Genomic DNA, 16128 nt, shown 5'->3' on the forward strand with positions numbered 1-16128 from the left:
TATAAAACGTCCAAAAGAATAAAATAAAAGTTAAAACAAAATAAAATAAACTAATTAAATCACAATTAGTTTTCAATCATTTTATTTGGACTTATAAAACGTCCAAAAAATAAAAATCAAAGACAAATAATAAGGTCTTATAAAACGACCTCGGACTTATAAAACGTCCAAAAGAATAAAATAAAAGTTAAAACAAACCAAACAAACTAATTAAATCACAATTAGTTTTTCAATCATTTTATTTGGTCTCATAAAATGACCTCGGACTTATATAACGTCCAAAAAAGAATAAAACCAAAACAAAATAAAATAGAGACAAAACAATAAAATGATTAATACAAACATTGTCTTTTAAACAATTTTATTGACAATAATAAGACAACCAATATTAATCATAACAATCACATTTAATGATAAAACCCTAAATCAATAAAAATAAAATAAAAAAAACAGGAGATCAAGAATAATATAACCTTTTACAATAAGCTTTCTAAGATTGATCATTTCTCGGAAAAGCTTAAGACCTGATTGACAATAAGATGTTTTTGGCAAAAATAATTTGAAGATATGAGAGTGTATTAAATGGCCCCTACCCTAACTCGCGATTAGTCATTCATATCCTCCTATTATACATCATTATTGCTAAAAGATTTGTACATTACCAATCAGTGAAGAAAAATTCCATTCACGGCTAGTCCAAGTCCTTTGGAAAAAAATCATAAGTCCTCAAACAGGCATAAATCCATCTTCAGAAATACTCTCCATCCAGACCAGATCGCAGGGTAAAGGGCGTCGATCGCAGCTGGTGACGGCTTTTTATCCCCTTGGGTCATATCACTGACTTCTTCCGGTGAATGTCCTTCCGCCTCCTCATATCAAAGCGCACTTGTTGGGACTCATTCTCAGTAATTTTCCACAGATGAGTCGTGAAGTCATATATTCTTTACAAATGTGTCATGGATACACAACGTTGAATGATGAGTCATACATAAAAAATATGTCAAAGGTCTTCAGCTCTATTCGACAATAATAAACGTTAGAATCAATAAAATCATATGTATATTAATTAAGCAAGCATGAATCACATATATATACATGACATGTTAAATCCCAAATTCTCTCAAGGACCCTAACAGGTTGATTCTAATTTCTGTTGCACATCTTGTATGTCATGTTGAGAAACAATTCATACAGTTAATCTTTTCAATGCAGTTACAGCAATATTGTCAGCGATAAAAGACAGTATCGATTATAAATAAAAGAAAAGAAAAAAACAAAACTTCATAGTTGGACTCAATGTGCTATAAACATTGCTCCATAAATCAGGTTAACAATTGTCGAAATAGATTGTGTTGTGTATTTTATTACTTAATTCAGGATATCATTTATTTACACTAATTTATATCTGGCCTTATAAGGAATGTGTGTCCGGGCAATGCTGAGTGGGCGGCTTAGTTGTACAGGTTTGGCGGCATCTGGTGGTTACCTTGAGGAACTACACCCAGAGGCCAAAGAATAATTATCGGTCCTACAGACACCCATTGGTCTCTAACTAAAAATTGAGTCTAGCCCATTAATTTGTTATCTCATTTTACATGATATGGCGTTTCATCTGACTCTACTCAATCTACTCAACTCAACACCCCCGCCTAGAGATCAATGGTGTCTATACCTATCAACCTCGCGAGCCCGTCACCCAGCTGCAACCAGTCACCCTCATCCACCCCCCCCATGTCATCCGACAACGGAGACACCGGGGATTCAGAATGCAAGGTGTCTGACGGAGGGTCAGTAAGAGGAGACCATAGGCCCAGTTCCCTTATCATCAGGGAGGGAGATGACCCCGTTCCACCCCCATCCTCGCCCGGCACACCCTCCAGGTCATCGGTGCTCGATGAAACCGTGGAGGAGGGTGTTCTCGACAGTGGCATAACCTTACCAACTGGAGCATCCCGTCGGGCGGCACTGGGTTCCCCAGGCTCGTCAACCCGGTCTAGGAAGGGCGAAGTGGGCGTTACTGGCTCGTAGGGCCACTCATCCTCAACCCGACTGGATCCGACCTGTCTCAACGGGGTGGCGGCTACACAAAAGCCAGCCAAGGTGTTGAATGTCAAGCGCCGAGTACCGTCAGGCAGGCGCCATATCATGCGCATTAAAGGGAAAGTTCTCCCAATGAGTTCACCCTCATTGTTAACATGATAATGTACCTTTTTCAGGCGACTTTGAACCAAACCTTCCAACTTACTTGAACCCGCGAGGTCAGCAAAGCCAGGCCACACCCAGGAACCACACTGGATATCGATAAAAAAATCACTGACAAAATTTTAAAATAGCCTGTCTGGGATGAGCCACATTTCTCTTCTCTCATCCTCCGTGGGCAACGAATAACAACAATGACCATAATACTCATCCCTCACCACCCAAGCGGATGTAAGGAGGTCATCTCCGCAGAAGACACACTGCGGCTTATCTTGGTTATCCTGTTAAACACATAAAAAAAAAAAATTCGACAATTCTTAGACCCGAGGGAAACCTAAAATATTGCGGCTCCCAATATATACATTCTAATCTTAGTCTAAGTTTCCATCCGCATCTACTCCATCGATGCAGAACACCTCTACTAGGGAGAGCGAGGGTGTGGTCGCTCTTCCGAGTCGCGGAACCTCTTGGCGGGAGAGTGAAAAAATATAAAAAAATAAAAATACATAGATCAAACCCAATTTACTAACCCCAAGTGGCCGACCAGACATAACCAAACGAGAATTAAAATTATTCCCCACACTATTAATTTAGTTGTTCGCTATATCCGCCACAACAAATAAAAAAGTCATATTATTATCCGATATTCCGCTTTATTACTCACATTTTGCAGAGCGCCTGGTCTCCCAATGAGGCCTTTCCCCGTAGCATTCCAAGCCATGGTTAGTTGATGTTTACTGTTCCACCAAGAGGTTTCAATGAGAAGTGAGGACCTCAGGGCTAGGGCGTCTTATTTAGGATCGGGTCGATCCCACCCTTTTCTGATGCCCATCCTTACTCCTCAATAGTTTCCCATTAGTTGGCCCCCCCCCATTTTTCTGCAGCTCGTTGGCCAATAACTAAATTTTGACCTTATTTGGTAAGGCTTTGTCTTTATAATTTTGGCGGGCAGATAATGCCAAGGTCCCTCTTTTGATAACTGCAACCTCTATAACTGCTGACAGGACAATTCCTAACTCTAGCAGGAACCATACTTTTCCTTATGATTATATTCATCACTGTGTACACAATGCAGCCATCTTTCAACAAATTCGTGGCAGGTGCAAGATAGTGATGGCAAAATAAAACCCCGTAAAACAGTGAAGTCCTACTAAAAATGCTTCACACACACATCGGGGCCTCAGGATGATTCATTCCTTTGACTACGCCATCATGTGGACAAAAATATATAACGTGCTTGGTGCATGCAATAAAATGGTGGGATATATATCATGCTTCAAAAACAAAAATATATTTAAAAAATGTTTTACCATAAATTATTCTATATTACTTTGTCTATGTTTACACTTAGACAACAAACAAAAATATAAAATGGGATAACATAAAATCCTTATTCCTTTCTATTTAAAAACAATAGATTTTCCAAAATTTTTGGATTCAGGAGGCTTATTCATTTTACAAAAAATTTTCACCTGCTTAAAAACTCTTCTACATGTTACTGATAAAACAGGGATATATTGATATAAAATAACAAGTTTATATAAAATTTGGACACATATATTTCTGTGATCCCAAGATTAAAGGGGACTTCCAACTACAGACAAAAATATAAATTTTATATGTTGTCTCCTTTTATCTCATTTTATCATTAAAATCTTTTAAAATAATACCACAATTACAGTGCATTACCTTCTAAGGTGAGATCTGCTCAAAGTGCACCTAACCAAAAAAATCTCTTTCTTGCTAGTTCCATCACAAAAACTCGAATCAAATGCAAAAACAAAAAAAGATATATCACAATAAGGGACCCAAAAAAGATTAGTGGGGAATCCATAGCAAACCTAGCTAATCCTTCCCTGAGTCAATCACGTGATACACCTGCTTCATGGGGCTTCAAACGTCACCACGTACGTCATCAATACACTCATTGACACGCCATTTAACCCACTCATAAACCCCCCATCCATCTTCAGGGATTCATCCAAAAAAAAAACACATCAATAGTGCCAGGGTCATAACTCTTATCAAATCCCAACCAATCAAACCCTATAACTATATCCCCCTTACAAAGGGTCTTCCTAAATGCGTGACCTTCTAAGATCTGCATAACAAAATCAGGGATCATTCTCAATCCTACCATTGGTCAATTTTATCAAAATCACCCTTTGGGGCATTATATAATTCATCGATATAAAAATACGTTGAGCCTACATCTGTGCCCAGACCACTTTTAACACATTTATTCCCATAGATTTATTAAAGATTATTTCAATATCTCTATTCCTTGTTCCCATATCCATAAAAAAATCATTTAGCCATACTTCATGTTTCACTACTATTTCCTTTTGATCTAATACCTTTCATCAGGGACTCAGGATTCAACTTACATCACCCCTTAGCCTTATCTCAAAAATTATAATTCTCTTCCCCTCATCTGCATAACAAAACATATGATAGGTCTCAAAACAATATTTCATCATATTCCAATCACCATGACTACTATTATACGACTGGGCCTTTTCTAACATTAACTTACATCCTGATAGTCACGTTATTACTAATTTTTCTATAATATTAACACAAGCTTTTCAAGTTTTACAAGCCCAAATAGCTTAAAAAAATTCAGGTGTCCTACCTGACGATGGAATAGGAATACCTGGCAGGTAATCAGTGGTCCTGTTGGTCCCTGGCTCCTCGCACCGAAAGGTTATACAGTTCCAACATGGTTCTCATGCCGGGCGAAATTCGATACAAGTGTAATTCCGTGGGGCCGCGGGGTAGGTGAAGTCAGGGGCACCATAGTCTGTCTTCACCCAATATCCACCTGTTGCATCCGGCAGTCCTGCACAATATTCGCTGAGGTACCAAGCAGGTTCCTCCTTCCCGATCTGGACCCAGTTCTTTCTGATCATTCTTTGTTCTTGCTTCTCCAGACATAACAAAGTAATATTGACTGTAAAGTCGCTTGTTGTGTTATCAACTCGTAGAATCACTGGATGTACACACTTGCTTTTTGATTTTGCAGGATATGTAGTACTTCTTCTCAAAACCTCTAGGGTTTCATTATAATCTGTATTGTTGAAGGTGCGAAGATAGGAATTTATTACTGCTATCTTCTCCCTTCTCCATCCCACCTCACAGGGTTTTTCCTCGCCAGCACCGCAGGCTTCCTTCTCCCTTCTCCGTTCTTCATAAACATGCTTCACTTCCTGTTAGGATTATTATGTATATATTATTCCATATTTTCTCTTTTATTGCAGAGTTAATTTTAAAGCATGTACTCAGTATTTCACTATCAGTTTGGGTTGCTGTATGTGTATTCAACCTAAGGACGTCTGGAATGCGGGAATGAAGAACTTCACACCAGGACAGGAGACAGCATTCAAGGATTAGTGATCAAAGGATGTCTTCTGTGTTAATGACTATTGTATTTGTGATGCCACAACGCTGCTATTTCTCCGCCTCTTTTTGTGACCATTTGTTAGCGAACTCTATGAAAAGACAAGAAATGTGAATGTGTGTCAGAGTGGGCCAGAGGATTGTGACCAGCACACATCTCTTGCTCATCTCTCCTTGTACAAGTAAAGGCCTTGTTTTTTCTCATTTTAATGTCTGTCTCCTCATTTGTGCAGTTTAAAAATGTCATAGATGGTGTTTAAACCTGACATTTATTTGGTCCTTCGAAGAGCCAGAAGCCAAGATGCCTAAGGATTCCAGCGGGTGTGGTGGACTCCAGAAAGACCATGGCCATGGCACAGGCTCCCTAGAGTGAGCCTAAGATCCTTTTTGAGGACTGGAAATTCTACCCGCCAGCTGGGATCTACAGGCTGACGGCTTTCCGATGGAGAGAAGACATCTGGGTGAGAAAAAGTTTACTTTCCGGGGGAAAGTGTGAATAAATGTCGACGTAAAATCTGCGCGAAGGTACTGTCGCAGCCTGCACGAAGGTACTGTGTGGGAGGAAAAACCTTGTGAATACTAGTCAATGGCAAGTGAAGGGAACGGAGCCCAGTAACGTCCGTGTAAAGAGACGATGGCGGAGTCGTGTACGTACTTAAATTCCGTGTAATGCTGGAAAAGGCCTTGTGTGAGTGTGTGAAGTGAATGGAAGTATAGTGTCACTTGATACTTACTTCATTTTAAACAAACAGGATTGTAAGTGACAACTCATTGTGGAAGCAAAGGCAAGAATTCTCCGCCCTGTTGGGTAGAAGCTTGAGAATTACCACAGTGAGAAATTTCTTGTCACCCTGTTATTCGAACATATCAGTAGGAAACTCTAGGTTCGCGGACTGTACCAAATTCATATAAAATGGGGGAAAATAAACAGTAAAAGTGAGCTACAAGATGAACTATCCAGTAAGGATTGGAAGTTCATAGAAAAATTAGATCCATCTAAAATATAGCATTGAAATACGTGGATTACAAGATATACTTTTGCTGGCCAGCTTAATTTACAATAGTAAAAATAATAACAATAACTAGAGCTGCGAGCAGCTATAAAGGGCCCTCGCAGCCCGGGCCACGTTGGGGTCCTTGCACGTTGGGGTACTGGCACGTTGGGGTACTGGCATATTGGAAGCAAAATTTCTTTGAAAATGGCATAATAAACGTTTACATGTAGAATATTTTTTTTGCCAGTGTCTGTCAAGCTCAACGGATTTTGGTGATTGTTAAGACCTGCAAAAATCAGCGTCCTTATTTATTTTTAGGCAATGAGTTGCCCTGATTGGTATTTTTTTGTAAAAGTGTATATACACATCATCGCTCGTTGTACTCATTGCACAATGTTTACTTTTATTGTCCAAAGGGGCAATCAAAAATGAATAAAACAAAATGGAAACGTACATACGTTTGGATCGGTGTGAAGCCAGTGAACAATTTGAGTGGTGGAAACTAAAAGAATATTCATAAATGACTTAGTTATCACACTTAGAATGAGTGTACATTTTTTGTACAAAATACCGTATGTGGGGTATTTTTTTTATTTTTTTATATAAGCCTCAAGGGCTAGGTGGCGCTGTATTTATAACTGAATGTTGTCATAGAGATACCTTCAGGCCTTGATTATAAGCATACATGTCAAGTGTGGGATTTTTTTTGGAGCATGTACCGTGGAGTTATTAAGCATATCCTTCATTCACGATATTGCTTTTAATGTCCATAGAGGCTATCAAAAATAAATAAAAATATATATATGTTTGGATAAGTCTGATGCCAGTGAACATTTTGAGTGGTGGAAACTAAAAGAATATTCATAAATGACTTAGTTATCACACTTAGAATGAGTTTACATTTTTTGTACAAAATACCGTATGTGGGGTATTTTTTTTTCATGCCTCAAGGGCTAGGTGGCGCTGCATATATAACTGAATGTTGTCATAGAGATAAATTCAGGCCTTGACGATAAACATACATGTCAAGTTTGGGATATTTTGGAGCATGTACCGGGGAGTTATCAAGCATATCCTTTTTCATTGCGAAACACAAATTTCAATGCCCCGCCCTCATCATATAGTATTTCGAAAAGTCAAAATTTTTTCCCCTGTCGTTGGCTCAGGTCTTGACATGGTCCAGGCCAAGTCTTAACTCAGTCGGATGAAACGTGTAGGAGAGGTGGGCAAAAGTCTGCCCCCTGTGAATGTGCAAAAATCGTCAAAAATGGGACATTCAAAAATTCGTAGCTCACTTCCTGTTCATTTTAGCATATGGGTACAAGAGACTTTTTTGTAGGTCTTGGGCTCCCTCATACACCTAAAAATATTCGTCGTTCTTGCTTAAACGTACAACCGGGGCTGCTTCGTTAAAAATTTCAAGGGGGCGCTATTGAGTCATTTTTGTAAAAATAGCACAATCAACAATAAAATATTGCTCATTTTACCAGGCCAGATGTGTGTGCCAAGTTTCAGGAGTTTCTGTGCATGTTTAGACCCTCAAAACTGGCGTTGTTTTCTTGGCGAACAGCGCTTAGCCACGCCCACAGCAAATCGCGAAAACTCACAAACTTCGTGTTGTGACATCATGAAGGCCGAAACCCTCATCTGAGCAAATATGAGGTAGGTCCAGTTAACGTGTTTGGAGAAAAACGTAGAAGAAAATTCGTAAGAAAAAAAATTGCCACTAGGTGGCGCTATCAGTTAGATGAAATGTAAGTTAGTAGATGTCTTTAGAGCTGGACTCTCATCAAATGTGTGAAATTTTGAGAAGATAGGATCATCTCGGTCAAGTTAATGCAGCTTTTATTGTCATGAAAAATCTTCAGATTTTGCGTCACCGTAGCGGCCACGCCTTTTGGTGAAAAGTTACAATATTCGGTGTGGGGCATGATCAACATCTTAAGGCTTTTCTGACCAATTTTCAACTGGATCCCTTCAACGAGCTCAGCACAGTAGCTAAAAACGTAAAGTATGACATTTATTGTTACCACTAGGTGGCGCTATATGTATAACTGAATTTTGTCATATAGATGTTTTCAGGCCGTGACTATTACGTTGCCTGAGAAGTTTGAGATTTTTTGGAGCTTGTACATGGGAGTTATTCAGCATTTGGTCTTTCTGGACAAATGAAATTTTAAAGGCAATATTTGATGCCCCGCCCCCGTCATATAGTATTTCGAAAAGGCAAGACTTTTTGCCCAGCTGTTCTCTTAGGTCTTGAGATGATAAATGCCAATTTTGAAGTCAACTGGATGAAAAATGTTTGCAAAGGGGGAAAAAGCATGACCACAGTGAATGTGCCAAAATAGGCCAAAATTGGACATTAAAAAATTCATAGCTCATTTCCTGTACATTTTAGCTACATGGTCCCAATAGACTTTTTTGTGCGTCTCGGGGTGCTACACGTGCCTGCCAATTTTCGTTGCTCTAGCTCAAACGTGCCGGGCTTGGTTTTTATTTTTCTATGCTAGGGGGCGCTATAGAGTCGCGTTGTTATAACGACTTCATAATATCAAATTTTTCGCCGGACCTGAGGAGTGTGCAAAGTTCGATGAGTTTTCGTGAATATTTAGGTACCCAAAATCGCGATTGTTTGCGGAGAATAAATAATAATAATAATAATAATAATAATAATAATAACTAGAGCTGCGAGCAGCTATAAAGGGCCCTCGCAGCCCGGGCCACGTTGGGGTCCTTGCACGTTGGGGTACTTGCACGTTGGGGTACTGGCACGTTGGGGTACTGGCATATTGGAAGCAAAATTTCTTTGAAAATGGCATAATAAACGTTTACATGTAGAATATTTTTTTTTCCAGTGTCTGTCAAGCTCAACGGATTTTGGTGATTGTTAAGACCTGCAAAAATCAGCGTCCTTATTTATTTTTAGGCAATGAGTTGCCCTGATTGGTATTTTTTTGTAAAAGTGTATATACACATCATCGCTCGTTGTACTCATTGCACAATGTTTACTTTTATTGTCCAAAGGGGCAATCAAAAATGAATAAAACAAAATGGAAACGTACATACGTTTGGATCGGTGTGAAGCCAGTGAACAATTTGAGTGGTGGAAACTAAAAGAATATTCATAAATGACTTAGTTATCACACTTAGAATGAGTGTACATTTTTTGTACAAAATACCGTATGTGGGGTATTTTTTTAATTTTTTTTATATAAGCCTCAACGGCTAGGTGGCGCTGTATTTATAACTGAATGTTGTCATAGAGATACCTTCAGGCCTTGATTATAAGCATACATGTCAAGTGTGGGATTTTTTGGAGCATGTATCGGGGAGTTATTAAGCATATCCTTTTTCAGTGCGAAACACAAATTTTGATGCCCCGCCCTCATCATATAGTATTTTCAAAAGTCAAGATTTTTCCGTCTGTTGTTGGCTCAGGTCTTGGCATGGTCCAGGTCAAGTCATAAGTCAGTCGGATAAAACGTGTAGGAGAAGTGGGCAAAAGTATGTCCTCTGAAAATGTGCAAAAATCGTAAAAAATGGGACATTCAAAAATTCGTAGCTCACTTCCTGTTCATTTTAGCATATGGGTCCAAGAGACTTTTTTGTAGGTCTTTGGCTCCCTCATACACGTAAAAATTTTCGTAGATCTTGCTTAAACGTACAATCGGGGCTGCTTCGTTAAAAATTTCTAGGGGGCGCTATTGAGTCATTTTTGTAAAAATAGCACAATCAACAATAAAATATTGTTCATTTTACCAGGCCAGATGTGTGTGCCAAGTTTCATGAGTTTCTGCGCATGTTTAGACCCTCAAAACTGGCATTGTTTTCTTGGCGAACAGTGCTTAGCCACGCCCACAGCGATTCGCGAAAACTCACAAACTTCGTGTTGTGACATCATGAAGGCCGAAACCCTCATCTGAGCAAATATGAGGTTGGTCCAGTTAACGTGTTTGGAGAAAAAATGTACAAGAAAATTCGTAAGAAAAAAAATTGCCACTAGGTGGCGCTATCAGTAAGATGAAATATAAGTTCGTAGATGTCTTTAGGGCTGGACTCTCATCAAATGTGTGAAATTTTGAGAAGATAGGATCATCTCGGTCAAGATCATGCAGCTTTTATTGTCACGAAAAATTACCAGACTTTGCGGCATCGTAGAGGCCACGCCCTTTGGCGAAAAGTTACAATATTCGGTGTGGGGCATGATCAACATCTTAAGGCTTGTCTGACCAATTTTCAACTGGATCCCTTCAAAGAGCTTGGCACAGTAGCTAAAAACGTAAAGTATGACATTTATTGTCACCACTAGGTGGCGCTATATATATAACAGAATTGTATCATATAGATGTTTTCAGGCCGTGACTATTAAGTTGCATGAGAAGTTTGAGATTTTTTGGAGCTTGTTCATGGGAGTTATTCAGCATTTTGTCATGGTGGACAAATTAAATTTTAAAGGCAATATTTGATGCCCCGCCCCCGTCATATAGTATTCCAAAAAGTCAAGATATTTTGCCCAGTTGTTGTCTCGGGTCTTGAGATGACACATGGCAAGTTTGAAGTCAACTGGCTGAAAAATATTTGCAAAGGGGGAAAAAGTATGACCACAGTGAATGGGCCAAAATGGGCCAAAATTGGACATTCAAAAATTCATAGCTCACTTCCTGTACATTTTAGGAAATGGCTTCCACTGACTTTTTTGTGCGTCTCGGGGTGCTACACGTGCCTGGCAATTTTCGTAGCTCTAGGTCAAACGGGCCGGGATTGGTTTTTATTTTTCTACGCTAGGGGGCGCTATAGAGTCGCATTGTTATGGCAACTACATAATATCAAATTTTTCGCCGGGCCCGAAGAGACTGCAAAGTTTGGTGAGTTTTCGTAAATGTTTAGGCCCTCAAAAATGCGATCGTTTACGGAGAAGAAGAAGAAGAAGAATTCTTACAAAAACAAGAGGGACCTCGCAGCGGTCGCTGCTCGGGCCCTAATAATAATTCGAACGAAAAACAATAGGGACCTCGCAGCAGTCGCTGCTCGGGCCCTAACTAGAGCTGCGAGCAGCTATAAAGGGCCCTCGCAGCCCAGGCCACGTTGGAGTCCTTGCACGTTGGGGTACTTGCACGTTAGTGTACTGGCACGTTGGGGTACTGGCATATTGGAAGCAAAATTTCTTTGAAAATGGCATAATAAACGTTTACATGTAGAATATTTTTTTTGCCAGTGTGTGTCAAGCTCAACGGGTTTTGGGGATTGTTAAGACCTGCAAAAATCTGCGTCCTTTTTTATTTTTAGGCAATGAGTTGCCCTGATTGGTATTTTTTGTAAAAGTGTATATATACATCATCGCTCGTTGTACTCATTGCACAATGTTACTTTTATTGTCCAAAGGGGCAATCAAAAATGAATAAACAAAATGGAAACGTACATACGTTTGGATCGGTGTGAAGCCAGAGAACAATTTGAGTGGTGGAAACTAAAAGAATATTCATAAATGACTTAGTCATCACACTTAGAATGAGTTTACATTTTTTGTACAAAATACCGTATGTGGGTTTTTTTTTTTATATAAGCCTCAAGGGCTAGGTGGCGCTGTATTTATAACTGAATGTTGTCATCGAGATACCTTCAGGCCTTGATTATAAGCATACATGTCAAGTGTGGGATTTTTTTTGGAGCATGTACCGTGGAGTTATTAAGCATATCCTTCATTCACGATATTGCTTTTAATGTCCACAGAGGCTATCAAAAATAAATAAAAATATATATATGTTTGGATAAGTCTGATGCCAGTGAACATTTTGAGTGGTGGAAACTAAAAGAATATTCATAAATGACTTAGTTATCACACTTAGAATGAGTTTACATTTTTTGTACAAAATACCGTATGTGGGGTATTTTTTTTTTTATGCCTCAAGGGCTAGGTGGCGCTGCATATATAACTGAATGTTGTCATAGAGATAGCTTCAGGCCTTGACGATAAACATGCATGTCAAGTTTGGGATTTTTTGGAGCATGTACCGGGGAGTTATTAAGCATATCCTTTTTCAGTGCGAAACACAAATTTTGATGCCCCGCCTTCATCATATAGTATTTCGAAAGGTCAAGATTTTTCCCCCTGTCGTTGGCTCAGGTCTTGACATGGTCCAGGTCAAGTCTTAACTCAGTCAGATGAAACGTGTAGGAGAAGTGGGCAAAAGTCTGCCCCCTGTGAATGTGCAAAAATAGTCAAAAATGGGACATTCAAAAATTCGTAGCTCACTTCCTGTTCATTTTAGCATATGGGTCCAAGAGACTTTTTTGTAGGTCTTGGGCTCCCTCATACACCTAAAAATATTCGTCGTTCTTGCTTAAACGTACAACCGGGGCTGCTTCGTTAAAAACTTCTCGGGGGCGCTATTGAGTCATTTTTGTAAAAATAGCACAATCAACAATAAAATATTGCTCATTTTACCAGGCCAGATGTGTGTGCCAAGTTTCATGAGTTTCTGTGCACGTTTAGACCCTCAAAACTGGCGTTGTTTTCTTGGCGAACAGCGCTTAGCCACACCCACAGCAATTCGCGAAAACTCACAAACTTCGTGTTGTGACATCATGAAGGCCGAAACCCTCATCTGAGCAAATATGAGGTAGGTCCAGTTAACGTGTTTGGAGAAAAACGTAGAAGAAAACTCGTAAGAAAAAAAATTGCCACTAGGTGGCGCTATCAGTTAGATGAAATATAAGTCAGTAGATGTCTTTCGGGCTGGACTCTCATCAAATGTGTGAAATTTTGAGAAGATAGGATCATCTCGGTCAAGTTAATGCAGCTTTTATTTTCACGAAAAATCTTCAGACTTTGCGTCACCGTAGCGGCCACGCCCTTTGGCGAAAAGTTACAATATTCGGTGTGAGGCATGATCAACATCTTAAGGCTTTTCTGACCAATTTTCAAATGGATCCCTTCAACAAGCTCAGCACAGTAGCTAAAAACGTAAAGTATGACATTTATTGTAACCACTAGGTGGCGCTATATGTATAACTGAATTTTATCATATAGATGTTTTCAGGCCGTGACTATTACGTTGCCTGAGAAGTTTGAGATTTTTTGGAGCTTGAACATGGGAGTTATTAAGCATTTGCTCTTTCTGGACAAATGAAATTTTAAAGGCAATATTTGATGCCCCGCCCCCGTCATATAGTATTTCAAAAAGGCAAGATGTTTTGCCCAGTTTTTCTCTCAGGTCTTGAGATGATAAATGCCAAGTTTGAAGTCAATTGGATGAAAAATGTTTGCAAAGGGGGAAAAAGCATGACCACAGTGAATGTGCCAAAATAGGCCAAAATTGGACATAAAAAAATTCATAGCTCACTTCCTGTACATTTTAGCTACATGGTCCCAATAGACCTTTTTGTGCGTCTCGGGGTGCTACACGTGCCTGCCAATTTTTGTTGCTCTAGCTCAAACGTGCCGGGCTTGGTTTTTATTTTTCTACGCTAGGGGGCGCTATCGAGTCGCATTGTTATGACGACTTAATAATATCAAATTTTTCGCCGGGCCTGAGGAGTGTGCAAAGTTCGGTGAGTTTTCGTGAATGTTTAGGTACCCAAAATCGCGATCGTTTGCGGAGAATAAAGAATAATAATAACTAGAGCTGCGAGCAGCTATAAAGGGCCCTCGCAGCCCGGGCCACGTTGGGGTCCTTGCACGTTGGGGTACTTGCACGTTGGGGTACTGGCACATTGGGGTACTGGCATATTGGAAGCAAAATTTCTTTGAAAATGGCATAATAAACGTTTACATGTAGAATATTTTTTTGCCAGTGTGTGTATCAAGCTCAACGGGTTTTGGTGATTGTTAAGACCTGCAAAAATCAGCGTCCTTTTTTATTTTTAGGCAATGAGTTGCCCTGATTGGTATTTTTTTGTAAAAGTGTATATACACATCATCGCTCGTTGTACTCATTGCACAATGTTACTTTTATTGTCCAAAGGGGCAATCAAAAATGAATAAAACAAAATGGAAACGTACATACGTTTGGATCGGTGTGAAGCTAGTGAACAATTTGAGTGGTGGAAACTAAAAGAATATTCATAAATGACTTAGTTATCACACTTAGAATAAGTGTACATTTTTTGTACAAAATACCGTATGTGGGGTATTTTTTTTTTTTTTTTATATAAGCCTCAAGGGCTAGGTGGCGCTGTATTTATAACTGAATGTTGTCATAGAGATAACTTCAGGCCTTGACGATAAACATACATGTCAAGTTTGGGATTTTTTGGAGCATGTACCGGGGAGTTATCAAGCATATCCTTTTTCATTGTGAAACACAAATTTTGATGCCCCGCCCTCATCATATAGTATTTCGAAAAGTCAAGATTTTTCCCCCTGTCGTTGGCTCAGGTCTTGACATGGTCCAGGCCAAGTCTTAACTCAGTCGGATGAAACGTGTAGGAGAAGTGGGCAAAAGTCTGCCCCCTGTGAATGTGCAAAAATCGTCAAAAATGGGACATTCAAAAATTCGTAGCTCACTTCCTGTTCATTTTAGCACATGGGTCCAAGAGACTTTTTTGTAGGTCTTGGGCTCCCTCATACACCTAAAAATATTCGTCGTTCTTGCTTAAACGTACAACCGGGGCTGCTTCGTTAAAAACTTCTAGGGGGCGCTATTGAGTCATTTTTGTAAAAATAGCACAATCAATGATAAAATATTGCTCATTTTACCAGGCCAGATGTGTGTGCCAAGTTTCATGAGTTTCTGTGCATGTTTAGACCCTCAAAACTGGCGTTGTTTGCGTGGCGAACAACGCTTAGCCACACCCACAGCAATTCGCGAAAACTCACAAACTTCGTGTTGTGACATCATGAAGGCCGAAACCCTCATCTGAGTAAATATGAGGTAGGTCCAGTTAACGTGTTTGGAGAAAAACGTAGAAGAAAATTCGTAAGAAAAAAAATTGCCACTAGGTGGCGCTATCAGTTAGATGAAATATAAGTCAGTAGATGTCTTTCGGGCTGGACTCTCATCAAATGTGTGAAATTTTGAGAAGATAGGATCATCTCGGTCAAGTTAATGCAGCTTTTATTTTCACGAAAAATCTTCAGACTTTGCGTCACCGTAGCGGCCACGCCCTTTGGCGAAAAGTTACAATATTCGGTGTGAGGCATGATCAACATCTTAAGGCTTTTCTGACCAATTTTCAAATGGATCCCTTCAACAAGCTCAGCACAGTAGCTAAAAACGTAAAGTATGACATTTATTGTAACCACTAGGTGGCGCTATATGTATAACTGAATTTTATCATATAGATGTTTTCAGGCCGTGACTATTACGTTGCCTGAGAAGTTTGAGATTTTTTGGAGCTTGAACATGGGAGTTATTAAGCATTTGCTCTTTCTGGACAAATGAAATTTTAAAGGCAATATTTGATGCCCCGCCCCCGTCATATAGTATTTCAAAAAGGCAAGATGTTTTGCCCAGTTTTTCTCTCAGGTCTTGAGATGATAAATGCCAAGTTTGAAGTCAATTGGATGAAAAATGTTTGCAAAGGGGGAAAA

This window comes from Festucalex cinctus, chromosome 15 (assembly GCF_051991245.1).
Source record: "Festucalex cinctus isolate MCC-2025b chromosome 15, RoL_Fcin_1.0, whole genome shotgun sequence".
Lineage (NCBI taxonomy): Eukaryota > Metazoa > Chordata > Actinopteri > Syngnathiformes > Syngnathidae > Festucalex > Festucalex cinctus.